General features: G+C 38.3%; 1 pseudogene; it reads left to right on the forward strand.

Moving 5' to 3' along the window:
- The first annotated feature begins 23,650 nt into the window (after positions 1 to 23,650).
- LOC104217013 (alpha-farnesene synthase-like) lies at positions 23,651 to 26,202 on the forward strand (annotated as a pseudogene).
- The last annotated feature ends 790 nt before the right edge of the window (positions 26,203 to 26,992 follow it).

Below are 26,992 nucleotides of genomic sequence, written 5' to 3' on the forward strand. Positions count from 1 at the left end.
GCCAGACTCCAAGCTCTATTAGAATCAGCTCTAGATCGGGAAAATCGTGTTAGAGATATAGCCACCACTCGTCAGCAGCAATTGCAACCAAGACCAACGTCTCCAAGATTTCAGGGCACAAATCCACGACTTGGCGGTCTACACTTCTCAGAGTTACGTAAACTGTCAGGGAATGGACTATGAGAGGTTTACAGAACATGCACCCACTTTTTCCCGTCATCTAGCATTGGAGTTGGAAAGGATGTATCGTACGCTGGGAGGCCATCCAGGTCAAGCCCCACATTGAGCAGATAATCCAATATTAGAGAACAAAAGTGGAAAGTGGGGCATTTTGTGAGATGTTATGAATTGTATCTTTTATTCTGATTTAAGTGTGTGTGTTTCAAGCTATTTTCTTAAAGTTTTCGAATGTAATTCCATCTTTGTGTAATAAATAAACATGATTGACTTTGGTCCGAACTACGCAAGGTCTGATTCATGTTTGACATAATACATAGGCAATCTCTAAGAGTCGACCACCACGATAAAGATATCTATAGTAAATAAAAGCGAATGACAATTTTTCAATTTCAATAAAGCTGGGACGATACAAGCAACCGAGCGAATGCATAATAGAAAGGGATTATTTGTCTAGGAGCATTGCATCTCAACGTGTGATTATATATGTGTTAAACTCTCAAAACTAACAAGTTTGTTCATTTTCAGAATTCAAGCAGTTAGTTTCTCTAAAGAGTATACTGGCATATTATCACTATCACACAAGATCAAAAGGACCAATACCCGAAAGTATGTCTATCCCAGATGTTGACACAGGTATGGAACTAGAGGAGATGGATGTCGGGAAAATGAAAGAAGAGATGTTTAAACTCAAGCAGCAAATGGCTGAGATGTACCAAGCCTGGTCTACAGGACAGTTACCCCCATCTCACCCAAATAACCCTGCTCCATCAATGACCCAAACTCAGGATAATATCACCACTGAATTATCCCCAAATTTCCCCATTTACCAGCACTACCGAGGCACCACCTCTCAGACACCGCAGTCTCCACCTCCAAAACCCGTTCCATATTTTCCTCCACCTATGACTCCTGTTTTCGTAGCACCTCCCCCTGCTACATTCCACAAATCTCCTAGTGAGCTTACATTCCAGGCCTAGGACAACCAATATTACCCCCGGAGCCCACCCTCAAAGCCTCCGAAATTCATTCAACCACTCCTCGTTTTGATCTCCCAACCGAAATTGACAAGCCAGCCAAAAATGCTGAACAAGAAGAGATGTTCAGGAAGGTCAAAAGTCTAGAACAGTCGTTCCGAGACATGCGAGGATTAGGTGGGCAAGTCAGTGTAGCCTACAAAGATTTATGCTTATTCCCTAATGTACAATTGCCATTTGGCTTCAAGATGCCCAAATTTGACCTATACAGCGGGCACGGCGACCCAGTAGCCCACTTAAGGGGTTTCTGTAGCAAGATGCGAGGAGCTGGGGGAAAGGATGAATTATTGATGGCTTACTTCAGTCAAAGTCTAAGCGGATCAGCTTTGGAGTGGTATACACGCCAGGACCATGGGAGATGGTACACCTGGGATGACCTGGCACAGGCATTCGCATACCATTTCCAATACAATCTGGAAATCATCCCAGATCGATTATCTTTGACAAAATTTGAGAAGAAACACAATGAAAGTTTCAGAGAGTATGGTTTTCGGTGGAGAGAACAGGCAGCAAGAGTGGATCCTCCTATGAAGGAGAGCGAAATGGTAGACTACTTCCTCCAAGCCTTGGAACCGACTTACTATGCCCACTTGGTTTCAGCGGTTGGGAAATCATTCAACGAAGTAGTGAAGATGGGAGGTATGGTGGAAGAAGGCCTCAAGACAAATAAAATCATGAGCTATTCAGCAATTAAGGCAACTACTCAAGCTATTCAAGGCGGGGTAGGAGGAATCGGAAGAAAGAAGAGGGAGGAAGCAGCAGTAGTTGATTCAGGAATTTGGTCGGGACCCAGAGGTTCACCACTTTACTATAATCAACAACGACCTCGCCAATCAGCTTGCCACCATGATTCATCCCAACACTACTATCACCCTTCAGAGCCTCATTTTTCCATTAACCATGCTCAAGCATACAATCAGCCACCTGTTCACACCAATTGGCGTGCTCCTGTCACACCAAATACTTACCCACGAGCCTATCCCGGACCAGGTTTCAGGCCTAGGCCAGCATTCAGGGGAGAAAGGGAACAGAAAAAGAAAACTTACACTCCATTGGGAGAGTCTTACACTAGTCTGTTCCACAGGCTGAGACAGCTAGACATGCTGAGACCAATACAATCCAAGCTACCCAATCCTCCTCCAAAGAATCTGGATTACACCATTAGCTGTGAATATTGCTCCGGTGCACCAGGCCATGATACGGAGAAATGCTGGCATTTGAAAAATGCAATACAAGAGCTGATTGATACTAATAAAATCGAGGTTCAAACCCCCGAAGCCCCAAATATCAATAGAAATCCAATGCCAGCCCATCAAGAGGCTAATATGATAGAAATCATACAAGCTGATGGGGAGACAAAGAAGCCGTCACAAACTGTCATGATGATCAAGTCTCATGAAGCCAAGCCAGATAAGCAGTTAACAGAGGAGAAGCCGGTACCTAAGCAGAACAGAAATGGTGATGAACCATCTATGATAGTCGAGGAGGGATCATCGAGCAAAGTTGCCACAAAACAAGAAAGGCCGAAAGTGATAGTACCAGGGGTTGCTAACAAACCCATTGTATTCGTGGAAGGAGCCCGTACAGATCGAGTTATTATTGCACCTGTAATCCAGCTGCCGGTCATCAACAACAAAGCCATCCCATGGAACTATGAACGGGTGACAGTAATGTACAAGGGAAAAGAAATCAAGGAAGAAGTGTGCGAGGTGCAAGGCTTGACTCGTTCGGGAAGATGTTTTACTCCCGAAGAGTTAAGAAAAACTAAAAATAATACAACACCAACAAAGAGAGCTGTGACGGAAGAAGAAGCGGAAGAGTTTTTAAGAAAAATAAAACTCCATGATTATTCTGTTGTGGATCAATTAAAGAAGACCCCCGCTCAAATTTCATTATTGTCATTACTGATCCATTCAGAGGAGCACCGTCTGGCTTTGATGAAAATCCTGAATGAGGCTCATGTTCCTGAAAAGATCTCTGTAAATCATTTGGGAAAAATAGCCAACAGAATCTTTGAGACAAACAGAATTACATTTGCTGATGATGAATTACCTGTGGAAGGTACCGAGCACAACAAAGCTCTTTACCTCACCGTGAAATGTGAAAACTCCGTAGTAACCCGGGTATTGGTTGACAATGGGTCCAGTGCAAATATATGCCCTCTCTCCACTTTAAGCAAATTAAAAATTAAAGAGGAGAGGATCCAGAAGAATAGTATCTGCGTACGGGGGTTTGACGGTGGAAGCAGAGATTCATTTGGCGACATAGTGTTGGAACTAACAATAGGGCCAGTTGAATTCACAATGGAATTCCAAGTGTTGGACATAACTGTTTCTTACAACTTGTTGTTGGGTCGACCATGGATCCATGCTGCTAAAGCAGTCCCGTCAACACTACATCAGGCTGTCAAGTTTGAATGGGATCATCAAGAAATAGTCGTGCATGGAGAAGAAAGTTTAAATGCTCACAGCAGTACCATTGTACCGGTCGAGGGAACAGAAAATGACCAGGGACCATGGGTATACCAAGTGTCCGACGCAGTGTCGATAGAGAAAATTCCAGAGGGGAAATACCTTCCGAATCCAAAGATATCCTCTGCATCAGTCATGGTAGCTTATGAAATGTTAAAGAATGGCTTTATACCCGGCAAAGGTCTGGGCTTATCTTTACAAGGAATTATACAACCAGTATCTCTCCCCGAGAACTGGGGAACATTTGTCTGGGGTTCATACCCACTGCCGATGACGTGATAAGGGCCAGGAAGTTGAAACACCAAGCATGGGTTCTTCCAAAACCAGTACCACATCTGTCAAAGTCTTTTGTCAAGACCGGTGCTAAAAATCGCCCGATAACAACAATTCCTAAATCCCAGGTCAATCCTGAGGAGGAATTAATTGAAAGATTCGAGAAATTGTTTAGTGATGTGAATATGTTGGAAAGCGGAGAAGGGTGTAGCAACGCAGAAGTTCAATTCGTTGGGCCAGAAACAAAGCTCAATAATTGGAAAGCCACTCCTCTCCCAATTCGAAAGGAGTCTTGGTAGTTTATTTTGATTTTCTTTCAGTTTGTTTGGGTTACTTCAGGGTTGTAATCCCAAAGCTTATCTTACAGTTTGTTTGAAGTGTGCAAACCTTGTTATCTTTCATCATCCAATAAAAAGCAGTTTCCTTTTTATTATCATTCCTGATAGTTTTCTTTTCTTTTTCTTCTTTCCTGTACAGTTCCTTTTACGCTGGCTCTAGTGATATGGCATGCATGAGGAATCCTCAGCCCAGTCTTAAAAATCAATCTGGTTCCGAAGTAATAATTCAAGAAATATATTGTGATTATGAATCAGAATATGATGAAGATGAGGTTTTTGAAGAGATTAGTAAAGAGTTAATTCACTTTGAGGAAAAAATCAAACCTAACTTGAGTGATACCGAGGACATCAATATAGGGGACACGAGTAATATCCGAGAAACTAAAATAAGTGTCCATCTGGAACCAAAGATCCGAGAGGAGTTAATTAAAGCACTCATAGAATTCAAAGATGTTTTTGCATGGTCGTATGACGACATGCCGGGCCTGAGCACTGATTTAGTGGTTCACAAATTGCCCACCGATCCAACGGTGCCTCCTGTCAAGCAGAGGCTGAGAAAATTCAAGCCTGACATGAGTGTGAGAATTAAGGAAGAAATCACCAAACAATTGGAAGCAAAGGTCATTCGAGTCACTCGATATCCTGTTTGGTTAGCTAATGTCGTTCCTGTGCCAAAGAAAGATGGCAAAATTAGAGTATGCGTCGACTATCGCAATCTCAACAAAGCAAGTCCAAAGGATAATTTCCCATTACCCAATATCCATATTTTGATCGACAATTGTGCCAAGCATGATATAGGGTCTTTCGTGGATTGTTATGCCGGGTATCATCAAATTCTAATGGATGAAGAAGATGCAGAAAAGACGGCATTCATCACACCATGGGGAACTTATTGCTACCGGGTAATGCCATTCGGTTTAAAGAACGCCGGAGCAACCTATATGAGAGCAATGACCACAGTGTTTCATGATATGATACACAAGGAGATTGAGGTATACGTGGACGATGTGATCATAAAATCAAAGCATCAGGCCGACCACGTTGGGGATTTGAGGAAGTTCTTCTTAAGACTTCGCAGGTACAACCTCAAGCTTAACCCTGCCAAATGCGCATTTGGAGTTCCATCTGGAAAGTTGCTGGGATTCATAGTCAGTCGACGAGGCATCGAGCTAGACCCCTCAAAGATCAAAGCCATCCAAGAACTGCCACCTCCAAGAAACAAAACTGAAGTAATGAGTTTGTTGGGGAGGTTAAATTACATCAGCAGGTTTATTGCTCAGCTCACAACAACCTGTGAGCCAATTTTCAAATTGTTAAAAAAGGATGCTGCAGTCAAATGGACCGATGAGTGTCAAGAAGCGTTCGATAAAATAAAAGGGTACTTGTCAAACCCACCCGTGTTGGTCCCACCAGAGCCAGGAAGACCTTTGATTCTTTACTTGACGGTTTTGGAAAATTCATTTGGTTGTGTATTGGGGCAACATGACCTCACTGGCAGAAAAGAACAGGCCATCTACTACCTTAGCAAGAAGTTCACAGCTTATGAGGTTAAGTATACTCATCTGGAAAAGACATGTTGCGCCCTAACATGGGTAGCTCAAAAATTGAAACACTATTTGTCATCCTACACTACTTACCTCATTTCTCGGTTGGATCCATTGAAATACATTTTTCAAAAGCCTATGCCAACGGGAAGACTTGCAAAGTGGCAGATATTGCTCACAGAATTTGACATCATCTATGTGACTCGAACTGCAATGAAGGCTCAAGCACTGGCCGATCATTTAGCCGAAAACCCGGTCGATGAGGAATACGAGCCGTTGAAAACCTATTTTCCTGATGAAAACAATGCATATCGATGAGGTGGAGCGAATTGAAAAGCCTGGCTGGAAACTTTTCTTTGATGGAGCTGCTAACATGAAAGGAGTCGGGATAGGAGCTGTAATCATTTCTGAAACAGGGCATCACTATCCTGTTACGGCTCAATTACGATTTTATTGCACCAATAATATGGCTGAATATGAAGCTTGCATTTTGGGGTTAAGGCTAGCTGCAGACATGGGTATCCGAGAAATCTTAGTCATGGGAGATTCGGATCTTTTGGTACATCAAATTCAAGGAGAATGGGAAACCCGAGACTTGAAGCTCATCCCATACCGACAATGTCTACATGATCTTTGTCAGCGGTTTCAATCAGTGGAATTCCAACATATTCCAAGAATCCATAATGAGGTTGCCGATGCATTGGCTACCCTAGCATCAATGTTGCACCATCCGGACAAAGCTTATGTAGATCCGATACATATTCAAGTCCACGATCAGCACGCTTATTGCAATATGGTTGAAGAAGAATTTGATGGTGAACCATGGTTCCACGACATCAAGGAGTATATCAGGATGGGGATATATCCCGCACAAGCCACAGGAGATCAAAAGAGGACCATTAGGCGATTGGCAAATGGATTCTTCTTAAGCGGAGGAGTTTTGTATAAAAGAACACCAGATCTTGGATTATTAAGATGCATAGATGCCAGACAAGCTACAACTGTCATGTCTGAAGTACATTCAGGAGTTTGCGGACCCCACATGAGTGGATATGTGTTGGCAAAGAAAATCCTCCGAGCTGGTTACTATTGGCTTACCATGGAGCGAGATTGTATCAGTTTTGTGCGCAAGTGTCATCAATGCCAAATACACGGAGATTTGATTCATTCTCCACCATCCGAGTTGCACACAATGTCGGCACCATGGCCCTTCGTTGCCTGGGGCATGGATGTGATTGGACCAATTGAGCCGGCAGCATCCAATGGGCACAGGTTCATTCTGGTAGCTATTGATTATTTTACCAAATGGGTTGAGGCCAAGACATTCAAATCAGTGACCAAGAAAGCTGTGGTCGATTTTGTCCACTCAAATATCATATGTCGATTCGGAATCCCGAAGGTGATCATCACAGATAACGGTGCTAATCTTAACAGCAACTTAATGAAGGAAGTATGTCAACAGTTTAAGATTACACATCGCAACTCTACCCCATATCGGCCCAAGGCGAATGGAGCAGTAGAAGCAGCCAACAAAAACATAAAGAAGATACTTCGGAAAATGGTAGAAGGTTCAAAACAATGGCATGAAAAATTACCATTTGCATTATTGGGATACCGCACTACTGTTCGCACTTCAGTAGGAGCAACTCCTTATTTGTTGGTATATGGCACTGAAGCAGTAATTCCTGCAGAAGTTGAGATTCCTTCCCTTCGGATCATCGCCGAAGCAAAGATTGATGATGATGAATGGGTCAAAACCCGTCTAGAACAGTTAAACTTGATTGATGAAAAATGATTGACCGCAGTATGCCATGGTCAATTATATCAAAGAAGAATAGAAAGAGCATACAACAAAAAGGTGCGTCCACGGAAGTTTGAAGTGGGTCAGCATGTGCTGAAACGTATTCTTCCACATCAGGTTGAGGCAAAAGGCAAATTTGCCCCGAATTGGCAAGGACCATTCATTGTGACCAGAGTATTATCAAATGGTGCACTATGCTTAACAGACATTGAAGGCAAATGCATAGACATGGCGATCAATTCTGACGCGGTAAAGAGATATTATGCATAAAATTTTTGAATGTTTGTATTTAGCATTATTTCGAAGATTGGAATGACAAAGGCAATTTATTCTGCTATCCAAACACTATACCCTTTGTTTCCCCCTTTGAGCCATACTTGTTTCTTTCCTACCCCCTCTTGGAAGCAAGGAAAATCAAATAATAAAAAAAAACATCACTATTATTTAGTGAACTAGGTTTGACCTGATTCCTCAAAGAAGGATACGTAGGCGCCTCACGGCTCGGTCATAGGGTGCACAATATACATAAAATGTGCACAAAAAGAAACATCAAGCGACCCCAATCAAGGAACTGGGGCAAGAATTGTATTGGAAATAAGAAAAAGATTCCAAGAGTTGTAATTTTAAACACATACCAAAACTGTTTAGCTTTTAATACCTTTTCCATTTCTAACCCCATACCAGAAAGACCTTTCGATCAATCTTAGAAAAATGTTGAGTCAAGCAAATGAAGATGGTTCATAACACTCTGGTACAAACAAGAAAAGAAAGTAAAAATGAGAGAGTCTTATAGGTGAAAACCCACACGGGCACCATAAGGCGACGGAAGTTGAGAGAAAAGTAAAATGAGAGAGTCTTATTGGTGAAAACCTTCGTAGGCACCATAAGGCGAAAAGGAAGTGAAAAAATGAACAAATGAGGAAAGTTTATCGGTGAAAACTCTTTGAGACATTGCAAGTCCAACAGGTCTGTGAAATGAAAAATGAAGTTGGATTATGGAAATTTTGGCGAAAATAAAAATGAGACAATTGAAAGGAGATTGATTAAAAGACTGGGTTGATTAATACGAAATGCATACCCTGATCATTGGTGCCAGTAACTCCAATCAGATAAGTTTTTATTCTTTCTCCAACAGTCATCCGAACTTGGATTTTTCTTTTCATTCTATAATTGTCGAAATCAGCGTGTTTCGTCGCTAATAATCTTACTTTTCTAAAAGCTTTGAGATAAGTTTTATTCCAAACAAATAAGAAGGAATGTCAAGGTATACTACCAAGATTCAAGGTTACATTATGCAAAATGCTGCCATAAAAGGCGGGAGATAAAAAGATATGGGTGTAAGAAAAGTAAAATCAAAAGTGGATCAGCAAAGTCAGAAGGGACATATGATTACAGTTAAAAGGATTTGAAGGAAAACATACAGAGGGGAATCCTATAGTCCAGGATCAATTACAAGGACAAAACAGTCTTTTCAACCATTCCAAGGCAATAAAAAGAGACGAAGGGAAGCCTCACCATCGGCAAAAATACCCCAGTTAACCACTCTGCTTTAAACTAACGAAGTTTTCTTTTATTTAAAACAGGGGCAAAGACAATATTTGTATCAGGAGACATTTATGAAGAAATCAGGCGTCCACCTGGAGAATGAGGATGAGAATTGAAAAGTCAGGCATCCACCTGGAGAATGAGGATGAGAATTAAAGAAGTCAGGCGTCCACCTGGAGAATGAGGATGAAGAATTAAAGAAGTGAGGCGTCCACCTGGAGAATGAGGATGAAGAATTAAAGAAGTCAGGCGTCCACCTGGAGAACGAGGATAAGAAGTGAAGAAGTCAGGCGTCCACCTGGAGAATGAGGATAAAAATTAAAGAAGTCAGGCGTCCACCTGGAGAACGAGGATAAGAAGTGAAGAAGTCAGGCGTCCACCTGGAGAATGAGGATGAAGAATCAAAGAAGTCAGGCGTCCACCTGGAGAATGAGGATGAAGAATCAAAGAAGTCAGGCGTCCACCTGGAGAATGAGGATGAGAATTGAAGAAGTCAGGCGTCCACCTAGAGAACGAGGATGAAGAATTGAAGAAGTCAGGCGTCCACCTGGAGAATGAGGATAAAGGAATAAAGAAGAAGTCAGGCGTCCACCTGGAGAATGAGGATGAAGAATTGAAAGTCAGGCGTCCACCTGGAGAATGAGGATGAGAATTAAAGAAGTTAGGCATCCACCTGGAGAATGAGGATGAGAATTAAAGAAGTCAGGCGTCCACCTGGAGAATGAGGATAAAAGAATTAAAGAAGTCAGGCGTCCACCTGGAGAATGAGGATGAGAATTAAAAAAGTCAGGCGTCCACTTGGAGAATGAGGATGAGAAAAGAAGAAGTCAGGCGATCACCTGGAGAATGAGGATGAATAATTGAAGAAGTCAGGCGTCCACCTGGAGAATGAGGATGAAGAATTGAAAGTCAGGCGTCCACCTGGAGAATGAGGATAAAGGAATAAAGAAGAAGTCAGGCGTCCACCTGGAGAATGAGGATGAGAATTAAAGAAGTCAGGCATCCACCTGGAGAATGAGGATAAAAGAATTAAAGAAGTCAGGCGTCCACCTGGAGAATGAGGATGAGAATTAAAGAAGTCAGGCGTCCACCTGGAGAATGAGGATAAAAGAATTAAAGAAGTCAGGCGTCCACCTGGAGAATGAGGATGAGAATTGAAGAAGTCAGGCGTCCACCTAGAGAACGAGGATGAAGAATTGAAGAAGTCAGGCGTCCACCTGGAGAATGAGGATAAAGGAATAAAGAAGAAGTCAGGCGTCCACCTGGAGAATGAGGATGAAGAATTGAAAGTCAGGCGTCCACCTGGAGAATGAGGATGAGAATTAAAGAAGTTAGGCCTCCACCTGGAGAATGAGGATGAGAATTAAAGAAGTCAGGCGTCCACCTGGAGAATGAGGATAAAAGAATTAAAGAAGTCAGGCGTCCACCTGGAGAATGAGGATGAGAATTAAAGAAGTCAGGCGTCCACCTGGAGAATGAGGACAAAGAATTGAAGAAGTCAGGCGTCCACTTGGAGAACGAGGACAAAGAATTAAAGAAGTCAGGCGTCCACCTGGAGAATGAGGATGAAGAAGTTAAAAAGAAGTCAGGCGTCCACCTGGAGAATGAGGATGAAGAAAGAAAAGAAGCAGTCAGGCACCCACCTGGAGAACAAGGGAATACAATTGAAGTATTGAAGTCAAAAGCCCGCTCATATAAGAAAGGAGCACACTTAGAATCAATAAACCAGAGGAATCCAACAAAATCCCCAGCAAGAAACAACAAGAGTCCTAAACAGATGAAGAAAATACGGGACACAATGAAAGGAATACGGAATAAGTCAAATGCCCAAGAGTCACCAAGATATCAAGACAACAAGAAATGCAAGGGCATGATCTAGATAAGATTTTATAATTCATGTACCATAGTCTAGTTTAGCTTTTTGTATTACCTTTGAAGTAAGGTGTAATAAGGAGGTCAGCAAGCAGTAAAAACAGCACGAAGCAGCAGTAACATCACAGTCCCACGGTAGTCCCAGCTACCCAAAACTTCCCGAACTACATTGACCTGATTCCTTTATAGCCAAGGATATGTAGGAAACCTTTGAAGCAGAGGTTCGGTCAAATCTTTCAAAAAATGCTTCCCACGGAGTATTTGAACGGGCAAAAATCGCTCGTATCCGCTCACTTTATCTTTGCACGAAAACTCTTCGAGTTTCCGCACAAAGAGGGGCAGCTGTGAGCACGTGATTTTTGCCTCACGAAAACTACTCCAAAATAAATCAAAAAATAAAATAAATTTCTTTTACTGTGTAATTTTTGAATTTGCATGGTGTTAAATATTTGTTTTATGTCCGTAAATGTTTACTTTGTCATAATAAAATGAAAATTAAAATAAAATACATGTTGCATGCATATAGGATTTAATTATATATTTGAAAGATAAAAAAATAAACACAAAATTATGTGTCTGTTCTAGTTTTAATATTTCAATGTGTGATTAATGTGTTGTCTATGTATTAATAGGTAATTTATCTTTGTAAGGGTAATTTTATTTTTTATAATTTTAATTAGGAATTTAATAATTAGGAATTTAATTAGAAAATGAAAGAATGGGAAATGATAGAAACGGACCTGGGCCAAGAATTTTTGAACAAAAATTAGGCCCAAATACTCACAGGACCCGGTCCATGTCAACCAGTCCCATACTGGACTCAAACGACGTCGCTTCTGGATTTTTAATCTGGGCCGTTGATTCATTGCAATCAAACGGTCCAGTTCAGCCCCTGCGTAAATAAAACGACGACGTTTAGGGCAACTAGATCTGAACCGTTCATCCATCTTGATCCCACGGTCTTAAAAAACTCACCCAAAACCCGATCCATTTCAACCCCGGGTTGACCCTTTCCCCAACTTAAATCAAACGATGTCGTTTTGATAAGTGGATTGATCTCAACCGTGCATCTTAATTGATCCAACGGATGAGATCAATCCACCCCACCCCTATATAAGTCCCAAGCCCCTACCCCGGCCCCGAACTGAACACCCCCCCTCCTCTCACTGTTCATCATCGTCCCCAAACCCCACTCCTAACCCTAGCCGCCCCTATTCCCCTTCGCCTGAAACCCGGCAGCATCAACGCCGCCGGTCACCATCTTAACACCCCAGAACCCCCTGAACACCCTCTATCCGAATATGTTAGCCTCTTGGCTCGAATCTTCCCGAAGGTTCTCGAATCTTCATTTGAAGATTCGAGCCAAACTCAGATCTAAACCTAACAGCCCCAAATCGACACCATAGCTTCCCCTAACCACCCTAGGTATGGATCTGTTGCTTGTTTGGCTCGAATCACTTCCGAGCTTCTCGAATCTTCTTTTGAAGATTCGGACCAAACAAGAACAAACTCAGACCTGTTCTAAAATGACACCAAATGACCCCTAGGCTCCCCTCACCCTTGTGTCATCTTTGGTTCCCTTCGAATCAGCCCGGAAATGTTCGGATTTAAGATCCAAGAACCTGAAACCCTAAAAATTTTCCAATCGTGGAATTTTTCTAATTCGAGTGAAGGATTGAGGTCTAAGAGACTTTAATCGAGGTATTCTCAACTGAGAATACTTCGAATAAAGTCTATTCAGCCTCAAAAATGTCCGAATTCAAGTTGAGTCTGTGCTTGAATAAATTTGAAGATTCAGAGGTATTTTTTCTATTTCTTTTGTGTATTCTACGTGTATTTTATGTTTGTTTCATTAGTCTGTGTAATTTTCCCATCTTTTTTTGTTATACTGTATCATACTCGTCTATATGATCAAAATATGAAACTGTTTCTGTTGGTTGTGATTATTCACAATGTAAGTAATCGACTTGATTAAGTTCGTCGATTAGTTATATTAAGAATTCTCATTTATGATAATGCTGATTGAAACAGTCTGTTTTTTTTAGACTGATTATGGACAAATGTTGTAAATAGTCAACTGATTAATACTTGTCAATTAAATCGTATTTGTTTGCGAATCAGTGAATTCAAATGTATGCTGTATATGTTGTTTTCTGAACAGGGCATTGTCAGTATATTGACAATGCTCCTGTGTATGTTTGATTTTGATTCAATGTTTAAGTCCAGCCTGAATTGTTATAATGATTTCGGTGATGTTAGGTTTAAACTCAATTTCACAAGTATTGATTAGATACCATTGTGTTAGAAAAAGTACATTCTCAATTAAGATTCAGTCCAGAACTTAAGAGAATTGGTATTAGCTGTTTTAATTCAGGTTGATAGTTAGGTTTGAACAGATTTTTAATCTGTTTTGTATCAAATTCTGAATTTTAGTTTAAAAACTATAATTACAGTAGGATTTTCAAGGGTATTTCTGGGATAGAAACACTAGGGTAGTAGTGTGCTGATAGTGGAGTGTTAGTGGCTTTTAATTTAATGGGGTAATGGGAAACAAAGGGTAATGGGCTGCTGAAAATCAGGGAAAAGTTAGCTTAATGGGATTTAAAGTGGAAAAACAGATTTTTAATGGAAATTTTTTGTTTTTAAAAGATAAAAGGGGTCCAGGTAGCACTTAAGAGAGGGGGGCAGACCTGTATAAATACAGGGACAGATTTTAAAAGAAGGGGGATCAGTTTTTACAGAGAGTTTTTTTAAGAGGGGCAGATTTTTAAGAAATCAGATTTTGAGAGAGCTCTTTGAAGAAAGAAAAACAAGGAAAAAAGAGAACTTTCATGCAGATTTTAAAAGAGAAAAAGATCAGTCTTTGAGAGAGAAACAAAGGAGAGAAAGACAGAAAGAAAGAAAGAAAGAAAGAAAGAAAGAAAGGAGAAGAAACATCAGATTTTAAGAGGAGAGTTTTAAAAATAGGAAGAAGAAAAACAGAAATAGAAATAAGAAAATATAGTCAGAAACAGGAATCCGAACCAGGAAGAAATTGAAATCTGAAAAAATGTTATCCTCCTAGAATCAGTCCGTTGTTTGTGCAATTATTTTTGTGTGAATATTATTCAGTTTGAATCTGAAATCTTTCCCTCAAGTTTCTGTCACTGTTCATCTGGGTTAACGGGTCTTGTTCAGACTTGCTGTGTTATCGGTACATTCTACTGATTTTGTTATTGCTGCTACTGCTGAAATTTACTCCTTCTACCTTCATTTTCAGGTACATGTCTTTTAAATTTTATGTTGGAAAGAGATTCAACATGACTAATCAATGAAGCTTGAATTGCAATTCTGTTTTCCATTTGTCCAAGTTCATCAGTTTAAATTTCATTTTTGTTTCATGTTAGTTAATTAGTAGTGAATTCAATTTGATAGCTATGAGTTAATTGTCTTACTTTGAAATTCGTATAAAGCTTTGTAATAATGTTAGCCCTTCATCTCATTAGTTTAGTCATGTTTGAACTGTCAAGGTAGGAAACATGACATAAAGATTGGCCATTAACTAGGCCTTGTGACGTTGTTAGTTGAATAAAGAATAGCGTGAAAATGTCAAAACCATATTGCTAGTTTATTCTGATAATCTGATTTAGTTGTGGAAGGAATGATATAAGTTGTACGTTCTTATGTGGCATTATAACAGGTATCTATAGAACCATTAGTGGATGGTAAGTTGAGTTGTTATGGCTCATTATGATGTTAAAGTGCTACGAATGTTTCAAGACATACAAATATGTGGCATGTAAGGCAATGTTGTTAATCAATTTGTATAATAATTCCCTCTCTTATCAATTTGATGCCTATTTACCATCCTAAATAAATAATTAGGCCTATTAGATTAAAAGCAAGTATATGAGAATAAGATGAGATATACAAATTGCAACACTTTATATCAACGACAATTAGAAATAGGACTTGCACTAAATAGAAATAATAAAAGTTCTTGAAAAATATTCTTCCCTTTATAAATCATTTTTAGTTTCATATACAATTCATTATTGGGCATATAGATATATATGTTGTATTTGCCGAAAATAGTGTTAATCATATTTTTACGCTTTTCTTTGAATTTGAATAGTCTGGCTGAATATAATTTATATCCGGAAATTATAATCGACGGGTAACATTTAATAAATTGCAAGTTCTTTTCAAGAATTCAAGGGTATCTTAAATGGAGATTTCTCATGATATAATAAACAATTTGGGGAAAAAGGCCATAATACTATTAACAAAGATTTTGCGCAATCAGGGATGCGTTCGCGCACCCTGATTATAAAAAAAGCAAATTCGGATTATGCGTACGCGCAATTTCGAGCGAATATTTTAATAAAAATGATTTCTCCGCGGGTGTCAAAATAATTTCATATAACCCGAGGTGTGCAGTTCATTATCTAAATAAAAGGGTGATGATGTTCCTGATTTTATTTTTAATTTTCGAATATATATTTTATAAAAACTATAACATGGATAATTTTATTGTGTACACGTACGCGTGGCACGATCCCCGGTAATTATAAAAAGTATATAATACGAATATACGTACGCGTAATTCGTCCATATAATTGTAAACAATAAGTAAAAAGCGGTAGTAAAATCATGCAATAAAAACGTATTTAGTAAAATCAAGATAATTAAGCCAATAATAAAAATAGTTAAGCGACCGTGCTAGAACCACGGAATTCGGAAATGCCTAACACCTTCTTCCGGATTAACAGAATTCCTTACTCAGGATTTCTGGTTCGCAGAATAATAAACAGAGTCATATTCTCCTCGATTCAGGGATTAAAACCGGTGACTTGGGACGCCTTAAAATTCCCAGGTGGCGACTCTGAAATAATTAAATAAATCCCGTTTCGACTGTCCTTCAATTGGAGAAAACTCCCCACGCGCCCCGCGGGCGCGGTAAAAAGGAGGTGCGACAATCAACCACTTGATTCTCTGTTCCTTTTCAATGTCGGATCTCCAAGTCAAATTCCTACAAGAGAAAGACCCATCGAATTAGCCTCGGCTTGGCGTCTCTCTTTTCAAACAAGAACGTTATAGCTGAGTGATCTGTGTAGATGATGACTTTGGTTTCCACCAGAGAGGATCTGAACTTGTCAAATGCCTACACCACTATAAGCAACTCTTTTTCAGTAATAGTGTAGTTCATCTGGGATGGACTCGGAGTTTTGCTCGTGTAGTAAATGGAGTGAAAAGTTTTATCCCTCCTTTGTCCCGGAACAGCTCTGATTTCTATGTCACTCGCATCGCACGTCAACTCAAATGGTTGCGCCCAATCGGGGGAAATAATAATTGGCACAGTCACCAATCATCCCTTCAGCTCTTTAAATGCTTTCAGACATGCATCATCAAACTTGAAGGGGATATTTTTCTCACGAAGCCTGCACAGAGGAAAAGAAATTTTTGAAAAATCTTTAATGAAACGACGATAAAAACCTACATAGCCCAAGATACTGTGAATGCCCTTGACGATGTCGGTGGGGGCAATTTTTCAATCGCCTCCAACTTTGCTTTGTTCACCTGCAAACGATTTTTTGACACCTTGTGTCCCAAGACTATAACTTCACGTACCATAAAATGGCATTTTTCCTAGTTTAGCACCAAGTTTGTCTCTTCACACCTAGTAAGCACTTTATCAAGGTTCATTAAACAATTATCAAAAGAAAACCCAAACACATAAAAATCATCCATGAATACTTTTACAAATCTCTCAACCATGTCAGTAAAAATAGTAATCATACGCCTTTGAAAAGTCGCAGGTGCATTACAGAGAACAAAGGTCATTCTTTTATACATATACGTGCCATAAGGACACGTAAATGTAATTTTCACTTGGTCTTCTAGGGCTTTAGAAATCTGATTATACCCCGAATAGCCATCTAGGAAACAGTATTATTCTTGTCCAACTAATTTATCAAGCATTTGATCAATAAAGGGGAGGGGAAAGTGGTCTTTTCGGGTGGCATTGTTTAATTTTCTATAATCTATGCAAATTCTCCACCTAGTCACAGTTCTTTGCAGGAATCAGGTCATTATTTTCATTAACCACTACAGTCATGCTCCCTTCTTAGGCACACATTGGACGGGTCTTACACATTTTCTATTAGAAATCGGAAAAACAATACATGCGTCAAGCCACTTAATCACTTATTTTCTTACCACCTCTTTCATGATTGGATTTAGGCAGCGTTGTTGCTCTACACTTGGCTTGTGCCCTTCCTTCATGAGGATTTTATGCATGCAGAAGGCTGGACTAATGCTTCTGATGTCAGACATCGTCCACCCAATTGCTCACTTGTGCTCACATAGCACTCTCAAAAGTTTTTCTTCCTGCAATTTGGACAAGTCAGAATAAACAATAGCAAGTAAAGTGTCAGAACCCCCCAAATAATCATATTAAAGGTGAGGGGGCAAGCTTTAAGTCCCAATTTTGGAGCTTCTTCAATCGACGGCTTCGAAGGAGACCCACTTGGCCTATTTAGGGGCTCAAAGGGGTTTAATCCCTGCATGTAAGCAAAGGATGCATCTAGGATATGCATCATCTCCTCAACCTCATCATCAATCTTCAAGCTATAGAACAACATGAGTGCTTTCTCTAGAGAATCATCTAGATATAAACTCGTGTCGATCAGTTGCTCATCCACCTCCACAACAGATATCATAGAGAGCTCCTCATAATGGCGGGAAAGTTGGATTGTTGTAGACATTAAAGATTGTTTCCTTGTTGTCCATCCTCATGATCATTTTTCCCTCTCTCACTTTAATAATTGCATCACCTGTAGCCAAAAGAGGTCGTCCCAATATGACTGAAACTTATTCATCAGCCTCATAATATAGGATAATGAAGTCTGCTGGGAAGATGAATTTCCCAATTTGTAACAACACATCTTCAATCACTCCTTCAGGGTAGGCTATGGATCTATCAGCTAGTTGCAACATCACAGTGGTTGGTCTTGGAGTTGCCAAACCCAATTGCTTGAACAAGGACAAGGCATCAGATTTATGCTCGCCCCTAAATCACAAAGAGCACGACCCACATCGAAATTACCAATCCACACAGGGATGGTGAAACTGTGAGGATCCTTAAGCTTTTGAGGAAGATTGTTTTGGACCCTTGAAGTGAACTCCTTAGTAATTGCGACTGTCTCAAATTCAATCAATCTCCTCTTGTGAGCTACTATATCCTTGATCTACTTAGCATACTTTGGAATTTCGTGAAGTACATCTAACAATGGAATATTCAATTGAACTTGGCTTAACATAGAGAGAAATTTGTTGAACATGCGATCATCATTCATCTTCTGCAATCTTTAGGGGAAAGGTGGTGGTGGTCTTGCAGCATTCACTGGCTCTAAACTTGCATCATCTTTATTTCACGCATGTGTTGCCTTAGGAATCAACTCTCCCTCGGGTATAGGCTTGTCCGTTCTCTTCTTTGGCACTTCTTCTAATTCCCTCCCGTTTGTGAGTGTAACTGCATTAACTTGAGGTTTCTTCTCTGTATCACTGGGAAAAGCACCTGCAGGCCTAGTATTTCGATTTGACACTAACTACCCCATTTGTTTCTCAAGATTTCTGAAATCGGTCATGAGTTGTTGATTATCAAGCAACAACTTCTTTAACAAGTCATTCATACTCTCTTTTATTTGCTGGGGTGGCTTCTAAGGCTGATTAAAATTTCCTTGGGGCCTATAATGATTCTGAGTCAGCTGATTTCCACCTCATGAGAAGTTAGGATGATTCTTCCAATTTACATTGTAAGTGTTCCCATATTGTGTATGATGATTCATTGATCCTCTGCTTTGTTACCCCACATAGTAGATAGATTTGGGATTCGTGGGGTACATGTCACTCGTGTGACTGTCACCATATAATTCGCAGCAAGTAGACATCTGTTGTACATGTTGCATCTGTTGTGTTTGGTGCATTGTCATTTTATTCATTTTATTTTTCAATTTTGATATATCTGCTCTCATGGCTGACAAGTTATCAAGCTCAATTACACTGGCTGCTTTCTGTTTAAGTGCTCTTCGTGATTTCCATCTCCTTGCCAGTTATGATCATTAGTAGTGAAGTTGTTTAGTAGCCGTTAGATTTCACTATACGGCCTCGCCATGCAACTACCCCCACAAGCTGAGTCAAGATTCATCTTTAATGTCTTGTCTAACCCATCATCAAAAGTATGACCCAACACCTCATCAGTCTAACAATGATGTGAGCAGTCTCTGAGTAGCTTCTTGTATCTTTTCCAAGCTTAACGAAGAGTCTTTCCTTCCTGTTGTTGGAACCCAAGAATCTGGCACCTCAACGACTTTGTCTTCTTAGTGGAAAAAAACTTGATTAAGAATTTTCTTGCTAGATCGTCCCAAATGTGGATTGAGTTCGCGGGATCCTTTTGCAACCATTCCTTAGCTTCCCCTAGCAGTGAAAAGGGGAATAATGTCAGCCTGACATAATCCTTGAAGACGTTCGGATAATTGTAAGTATCTGTAATTTCCAGGAAGTTCTGAATATGTCGCTACAGGACTTCATGAGATAGACCCACATATTGCCCTGTGGACTGAATCAATTGGACCATGCATTGTTTGAGTACAAAATGACCTGTGATATGAGGCTTCATAATAACCTGAGTCATATTAGCAAGATTAGGCCTTGTGGCTTCTATCACCGATCGCTCTTCATTACCTGACATCTTTAGTGGTTGTGATTAAACTACGATGTCCAACTCTCTTTCTATTTTAGTTCTAGTTTCGACTTCCCTTCTCAGTCTGTGAAGTGTTTGTTTGGATCAAGAGGAAGGAGGTTGTTTGCGCTTCTACTCCTCCACATTCAATAGAAGAGCATGCGTTAACACAAACAAGGCAAACTGAAAATTAAAACTTGAACAAATAACTAACAAAAGTTTCACTTAGACAAGTAGCTAATTTCTAAGTCATCGGCAACGACACCAAAACTTATTGCACTTATGCAAGTATACGTGGTCATCAAGTAATAAAGCAGTGAGTAGATTATCATTCCCACGTAGATTTATGATTAACTTCAGACTGATTCAAACTCATACAAATTATCTATTCAAGAGATTGTTTTACTCAAAATGTGTAAGTATTTAATTAACAATCGAAGAAACTACCAAGCAATTAAATAAACTAGAGATCGACTAAGACACATAGGCAGTTTTGGATAACAAGCAATAGGAGAGGATATTCCAGGGTCGTAGGGCTGCTAACAATCTTGTTGCGTTCTTGGATTAAAATGACTAATTGATTTATCTGGATTGTTGATTGATAGGGTTGATATTACTTATAAGAATCCGTTGAGTTCTTACTCGCCTATTCAAGCTAACTTAATGCCTATATGTCTAAGGAATTAAGACTAACAAGAATGCATTTACACTTCCTATATTTCAACCAATCAACGCAATTAGGTATATTTCTATCCTAATTGTGAATACGCTCCCCGATGTCTGGGTTCAAGAACTTGCTCTATTTAATTCGATATGCACTCTAGAATTCCCACTTTCGAGTTCAACTCTAGATTCGTAGATAGTATTTCACTATTAGCTACTCGGTAAAATAACTAAGAACATAATTAAATAAACAATCCAATGTAATAAAATCAAAATCATTAATTTAAACTTCAAACGCCAACATTCATATAGCACCCATGATCCTAGAATAATGAGTTTAACCACGCATGCTCATTGTAGCAATATCAAATAGTTCCCAAGAATACATAAAATTCAATAAAAGAAGGAAAAAGTAAGAACTCAAGACGAATTCTGTGGTTTCAAAACTTTGTGATAGCTTTTCTCTGCTTTCCCGTGCATTAGATGACCTAAAAGAGGTGTTTTTGGCTTATATATTGCGTACAAAAGTCGTGGACCAAAGTTTTGCTTTTCCTAATCCGACTCAACTTCATGGATTGATGCTGGGGTGGATGCTTCGCATGCGCCTCGGCTTCAAATTCTTAGCTTCACATGCTGGGGTAGATTCTTCGCATCCGCCCTCTATTCCTTCGTCTCTATTGTGCCCAGGTGCGGATGCTAAGGCGGATGCCTTCTCCCGACTTCATAGCCAAGGGTGCATCAAATATACTTTTTTTCTAGGTTGGATGCGACGCATCCACCTTCTTCTCCTATAGCTGGAGCACCTTCTTTTCATATTTTGCACTTTAAACATCCTAAATTATCATACATAACTCAATTAGTCATAAAATCAATAATTGACTACTGTTGGGCATTTTAAAGATGAAATAACACCAAAAAGCGGTTAAAACATGAGTAAAATAACATTATAACATATAGAAATATACCCAACATCAATAGTGTTGTGACAAATGTGCAATTTAGGTCAATCAACATAAATTAAAATAAGATAAAGATTGGTTGTCAACATGACAATATTCAAGAAGCCACGACTAATATGATTACTCACCTTATTCGACGCTTTATCCGTATGAAATATGACTGAATAAGATATTTTATATATTTTTGTCTAACCTATTTCAACGTCCAATCGAATCGGACCCTTAATTGCCAGCACTAGATTGACGTAAATATTTAACAAAAGTGGCCATTTGTATATTCTAAGGCACAATGGATAGAAAATTCCCCCATGATTCTTTTTTTATAAAAAGAGCAATTATTAAGTGGACATGTCAAAAGGGTAATCGTCAATCATATTTCAATGACAAGTACATTCTCAGTTTACCTTTTATCTGCTATAATCAAATTATTCAAGTAGGGTTGCCGCATGTGCAGCTCTTACAAAAATACAAAAAAATAAATAAATAAACAAATTTGGCCCAACCTAACATTGATGCCTTTAGTTCATCATATCATATGGCACATCAGGGGTATACATAGGTCGGGTTGGTTCGAATTTTTTAATTACTAAAGCAACCAATACTGTCGGATTTTTAAATCTATAAACCAAATCAAACCAAACCAACAAAGTCAGATTTTTTAATCTCGCTTTTTCTCGGGTTTTTCTATTTTTTTCGGGTTTTCGAATTTTTTTCTGGTGAAGTTTTCATAGCACAAAATATGTAACTTGTGCTCCAAATATCTCTTTTGTCCTAGTAAGATACAAGTATTTTCCAAGAAAATATACAATCATATGAGATAAGTCATAACATTACACTAAAATATTCAATAACTAACATAATAAATTGTATTGCTAATTAATAAGCCATAATAAATATTAACCTAATCTTAAAATACTATATAGGCCATGCTAAATAAGTATAGGTAAAGTACTATTAATTACATAATTAAGCACTAAAGAAAAAATAAATTAAGTCATGCATTTTCATTATAAACCAATGTAAAACTTAAAAATAGATATCCAACATTATCGTCTTTCCTAGTGTTGAATTGAATTTTTTTTTATTAGCATTAGTATTGATTTGAACTTTGTTTGAGTTACTACATTTATGGGCTATAAAATTTATTTACCATTCAAGAATGTTATTAAAAAATAAAACTGTGACAAAGTTTTAAAAATATTTATAAATTACATTACAATAAATATTTATATGCATAAAATATTTTTAAAAATTATATAAATATACTATCGGGTTGGTTTGGTTTCGGTTTGACTTTTTTAATTTAAAACCAATTATGGTCGGGTTCTTTTTTTCAATACCAAATTAAATCAAACCAAACCACAATCGAATTTATTTTCCGATTTAACTCGAATTATCGATTTGATATGGTTTATCGGTTTTCTTTGTACACGCCCCTATGGCACATCATGGATCTTTTATTTTCTTACGTCGTTCAAAAAATGTGGCGTGACATAAAACTATGTAAGGTAATCAGTTGTTAAAATGGTTTGTTGTTGGAATCGTATTGGCTTTTTCTAGTTGTTGTTTTTTTTCAATATATAGACATAATTTTGAATTATTTTTAAATTACAAAAGTTAAAATTTATATTAAAGCTTTGTGCTATAAGCTGAAAGTTGGAACACTATCCGCAAGATTTTATTTATTTAAACGAGTGTCCAGAAAACGTTAAGAGGACAAACTTGTCAAAACTTGATTACCTGAGGAATCTTTGAGTCTAGAAGGTGAACTGAGCGTCACTTCCAAGTCTACATTCCACACAATAGTTTTCTCATCTTGAGTCGTTTAAAACGTTTTTTGTATTCCATACATGGCAACCTAAAATTTTGTACAAGCGGGTTCAGTTGAAAAAGTCCATAACTAACATAAGCGGTATAAGTCGTATAAGTGGGTTCAAAAATAATTTTTATACAAAATTTACCTTGCTTTAGCTATAATTTATACACATACACAATATTATTTTTTAACAAAGCGGGTTCAATTAAACTCACTTCTCACCACTTGGGTTAGCCCTGATTCGACACAGTCTCTCTCTTCTCTCTCTTATACATGACAGCATTACAAAAATATTTCCCTGCTCAATATCGAGCTAGAATGCATAAATAAATACATCACGACAAAGGTTTTCCTTTACCTATAAATGCTCTTCGAAGTTATATGAAAGATCTCCACAATTATTCTTGTATCTTCTCCAACTCTATTATTCCAATGTATGATACTATCCCAAACCACGTCTTACAGAAATATTGTGTCCCTTTTTCCACTATGCAGACACAGAAAGTTCATAGTACTACTAAAAAACAAAGCCGTCCTGAAAGGAAGATTTCTACCTATAAACCAAACATTTGGAAATATGATCATCTACTTACTCTTACAAGTGAATATTCTGTGAGTATTTAATTACTTTTATCTCTCTTAATTAATGTTCATGTTCGTAATTTTTTGTAATATATAATTAATTGCTACTGCATGCAGGAAGAGAAGTACAAAGTTGAGGTTGAGAAGCTAAAGGAGGAATTGAGTTGCACATACTTTTCAAACAGTACTATTAGTCCAGTGGACCTGCTAGAGCTTATAGACAGCATTGACAAACTTGGACTCAGTTGTTACTTCGAGGTTGAACCAAGGAAGCTTTGGGAAAGATAATAATGTCCGTCAAAACTAATTCCAGCTCGACGGAGGAGGATCTGTATGCTACTGCATTGTGCTTCAGGCTTCTAAGGGAACACGGCTACCATGCTCCTCAAGGTTATATATCAACTTAATATTATAAGTAATTAATAATGTGGTTATCCATCATCTAATTAACAGCGGCACAACTAGGATTTAGACTATGCGGACAGGGACGGTTCAATAGAATTAGAGGTCTAAACCCAATTATCTTAATGAGGGGCCTTAACTTTATTTAGTAAAATTCATCATCTAATTAACAGTGATACAACCAGGATGGCCAGCAAGTTTTCGAACTGGTAATCGAAATAGAGCCAGAGTTTACAAAGTCATTGAAAAATAATCACTATTTTGCTGAAACACGGAAAGGTCCAGCATAATATACGGGATTATGGTGGATTATGCTGTCCTGCATATAAATTTCAGTATATTATGTTAGAACTGCAGCACACGAAAAGTTCCAGCATAATATGGGGGATTATGGAGCTCCCCAATATAATGTCTTTCTAATTTAATTTCAAGTTGTTTTTTATCGTTGTACTACAGATGTGTTAAAGGACTTCTTCGATGGCAAAGGAAAGCTGAAAGTCTCAGATGTGAAAACACTGTTGGAGCTTTTGGAAGGGTCATATCTGAGCATGGAAGGTGAAAACTTACTAGACGACACACGATTGTTCATAACCAAAAAACTCAAGAGTCTTGTATCTAAATCAGATTACACATTTACTAATAAGGAATATTTGAGCAATAGCTTGAGTTGTCCATTTGCATGGAGAGTGAAATGGTATGCCGTAAGAAGACACATCTCTGCTCAAGAACTTGAATGCAACAATGCAAATCCAATGTTGCTGAAGTTGGCAAAACTTAACTTCAATATAATTCAAGCCACGCACCAACAGGATCTCAAACACGTATTAAGGTACGTACTTAAAACATGCATGTCAAATGAGAATCACTTTAATATCTTCTTGTTTTTTATACGAAAATAATTTCTTGTGAATTTGACAGATGGTGGAGGAATGTTTCAATAGTTGAAGATTTGAGCTTTACAAGGGATCGGATAGTGGAAAGCTTCTTTTGTGCTGTAGGAGTTTCCTCTGAGCCTCAACATGGAAGCATGAGAATATGGCTCACCAAAGTGATTGAGTTGGTGCTAATAATAGATGATGTTTATGATATTTATGGCTCATTAGCCCAAGTGCAGCAATTCACTCGTGCCATAGAGACGTAATTTCTCCCAAACTCAACATTTGATACAAGTTAAAATTAATTAACCATCATGTAATTTAAATACTACTACGTACATACGTAATAATCATGCATAAAAAGGAGATTTTTCACATTTAATTAGGTGGGATCCAAATGAAGTAGAAGGGCTGCCAGAATGTATGCAGATCTGTTTCAGGTCTTTGCATGATACAATAGAAGAGATATCTGTTGAAATTCAACAACAAAAGGGTGGCCTTTCAGCATTACCTTATCTGAAACAAGTGGTAAGTACTAAAGTAGTCTTCATATATATATATATATATAGTGCTTATATGCCAAGACTGAAGTGCCCGAAAGCCGAACTCCTTCTCTCCTATGCTAAATACTAATGGCATCGGTTGTTTCAGGAGATAAATAAAGTACTCTATTTAAATAAAATACACCATCAAAATTTTCCCATAAGCTAAAGCAACTTGGTTCCAATATATATATGTATGGGCTCTAGGTTACTGCATGCCTTCATACTAGATGTATTATCATGTCACTTAATTACGTATATACCATTTCCGACCCGAATTAGTTGTCATGATTCGCTAAAGCCAAAAAATGTGAACTTTGATTAACATTTTAAAATATTTTTTTTATCATATTGATATAAGAAAATTTGTAACTTGTAGTACTACCGTATAATTTTTGAATATCAAAATTTTAATTTTGAATTATTAAGTTGATCTAGTATAATCTAGTTTCGAATATTAATCAAATTGATGTTTGAGAAGTGAAACATGACAACTAACTTGGAACGGAAGGAATACTAATTATTAATTATCTATTTTTTTCTATGACAGGAAAAAAACTTAAGATCAAATCCGAATAAGTGAAGCTGTAATTGAAAGCGAAACGCACCATGTAGTCACGTCTTTTATTTTATTTTTGTCTAACCTGTGTTCATTACATCTTTTACATGTCTCTTTAATTTCCATGCATGTTTTACGAAAGTTTTTTCTGATATTATTTCAATAATATATTTTAGTGGGTCAACTTTTGCAAAGCCTTGCTGTTGGAAACAACGTGGTACCACAAAGGCCATATACCAACACTTGAAGAGTAACTTAATAATGGGTGGATCTCATCTTCCGGCCCTTTGCTTTCCTTTCATGTGATTTTTGGTCTAACAAATAAAATCACAAAAGAAACCCTTCATTTATACGAAGATTGCCGTGAAACTATTTACCATACTTCGGTTGTAATTCGACTTTGCAATGATCAGGGTACCTCAGCGGTAAAACCTCAAGCTTTTACCTCTCTCTTTTTATGTGCTTTCCATTCTAATAATTTCCCCATTTGGCTAGTTCTTAATTTTCATAATATTTTTTTCATGTAGGCGGAGCTAGAGAGAGGTGATGTTGCTTCATCAATTTTATGTTACATGCAACAAGAAAATGTTTTAGAGGATGTAGCCCGTGAGCATATCGAAAGCATAATTTTGGATTCGTGGAAAAAGATCAATTACCATTTTAATACTCTTTCTACATCACAACAAAAACTCGTCAAACATGTAATAAATGAAGCCCGGATGGCACACGTCATGTACCAATTTGGAGATGGATTTGGGGTTCAAGATGGTGAAACTCGAGATCAAGTCTTGTTCAACTTGGTTCATCCTATTAC

Source organism: Nicotiana sylvestris, chromosome 2 (genome assembly GCF_000393655.2).
Source record: "Nicotiana sylvestris chromosome 2, ASM39365v2, whole genome shotgun sequence".
Classification (NCBI taxonomy): Eukaryota; Viridiplantae; Streptophyta; class Magnoliopsida; order Solanales; family Solanaceae; genus Nicotiana; species Nicotiana sylvestris.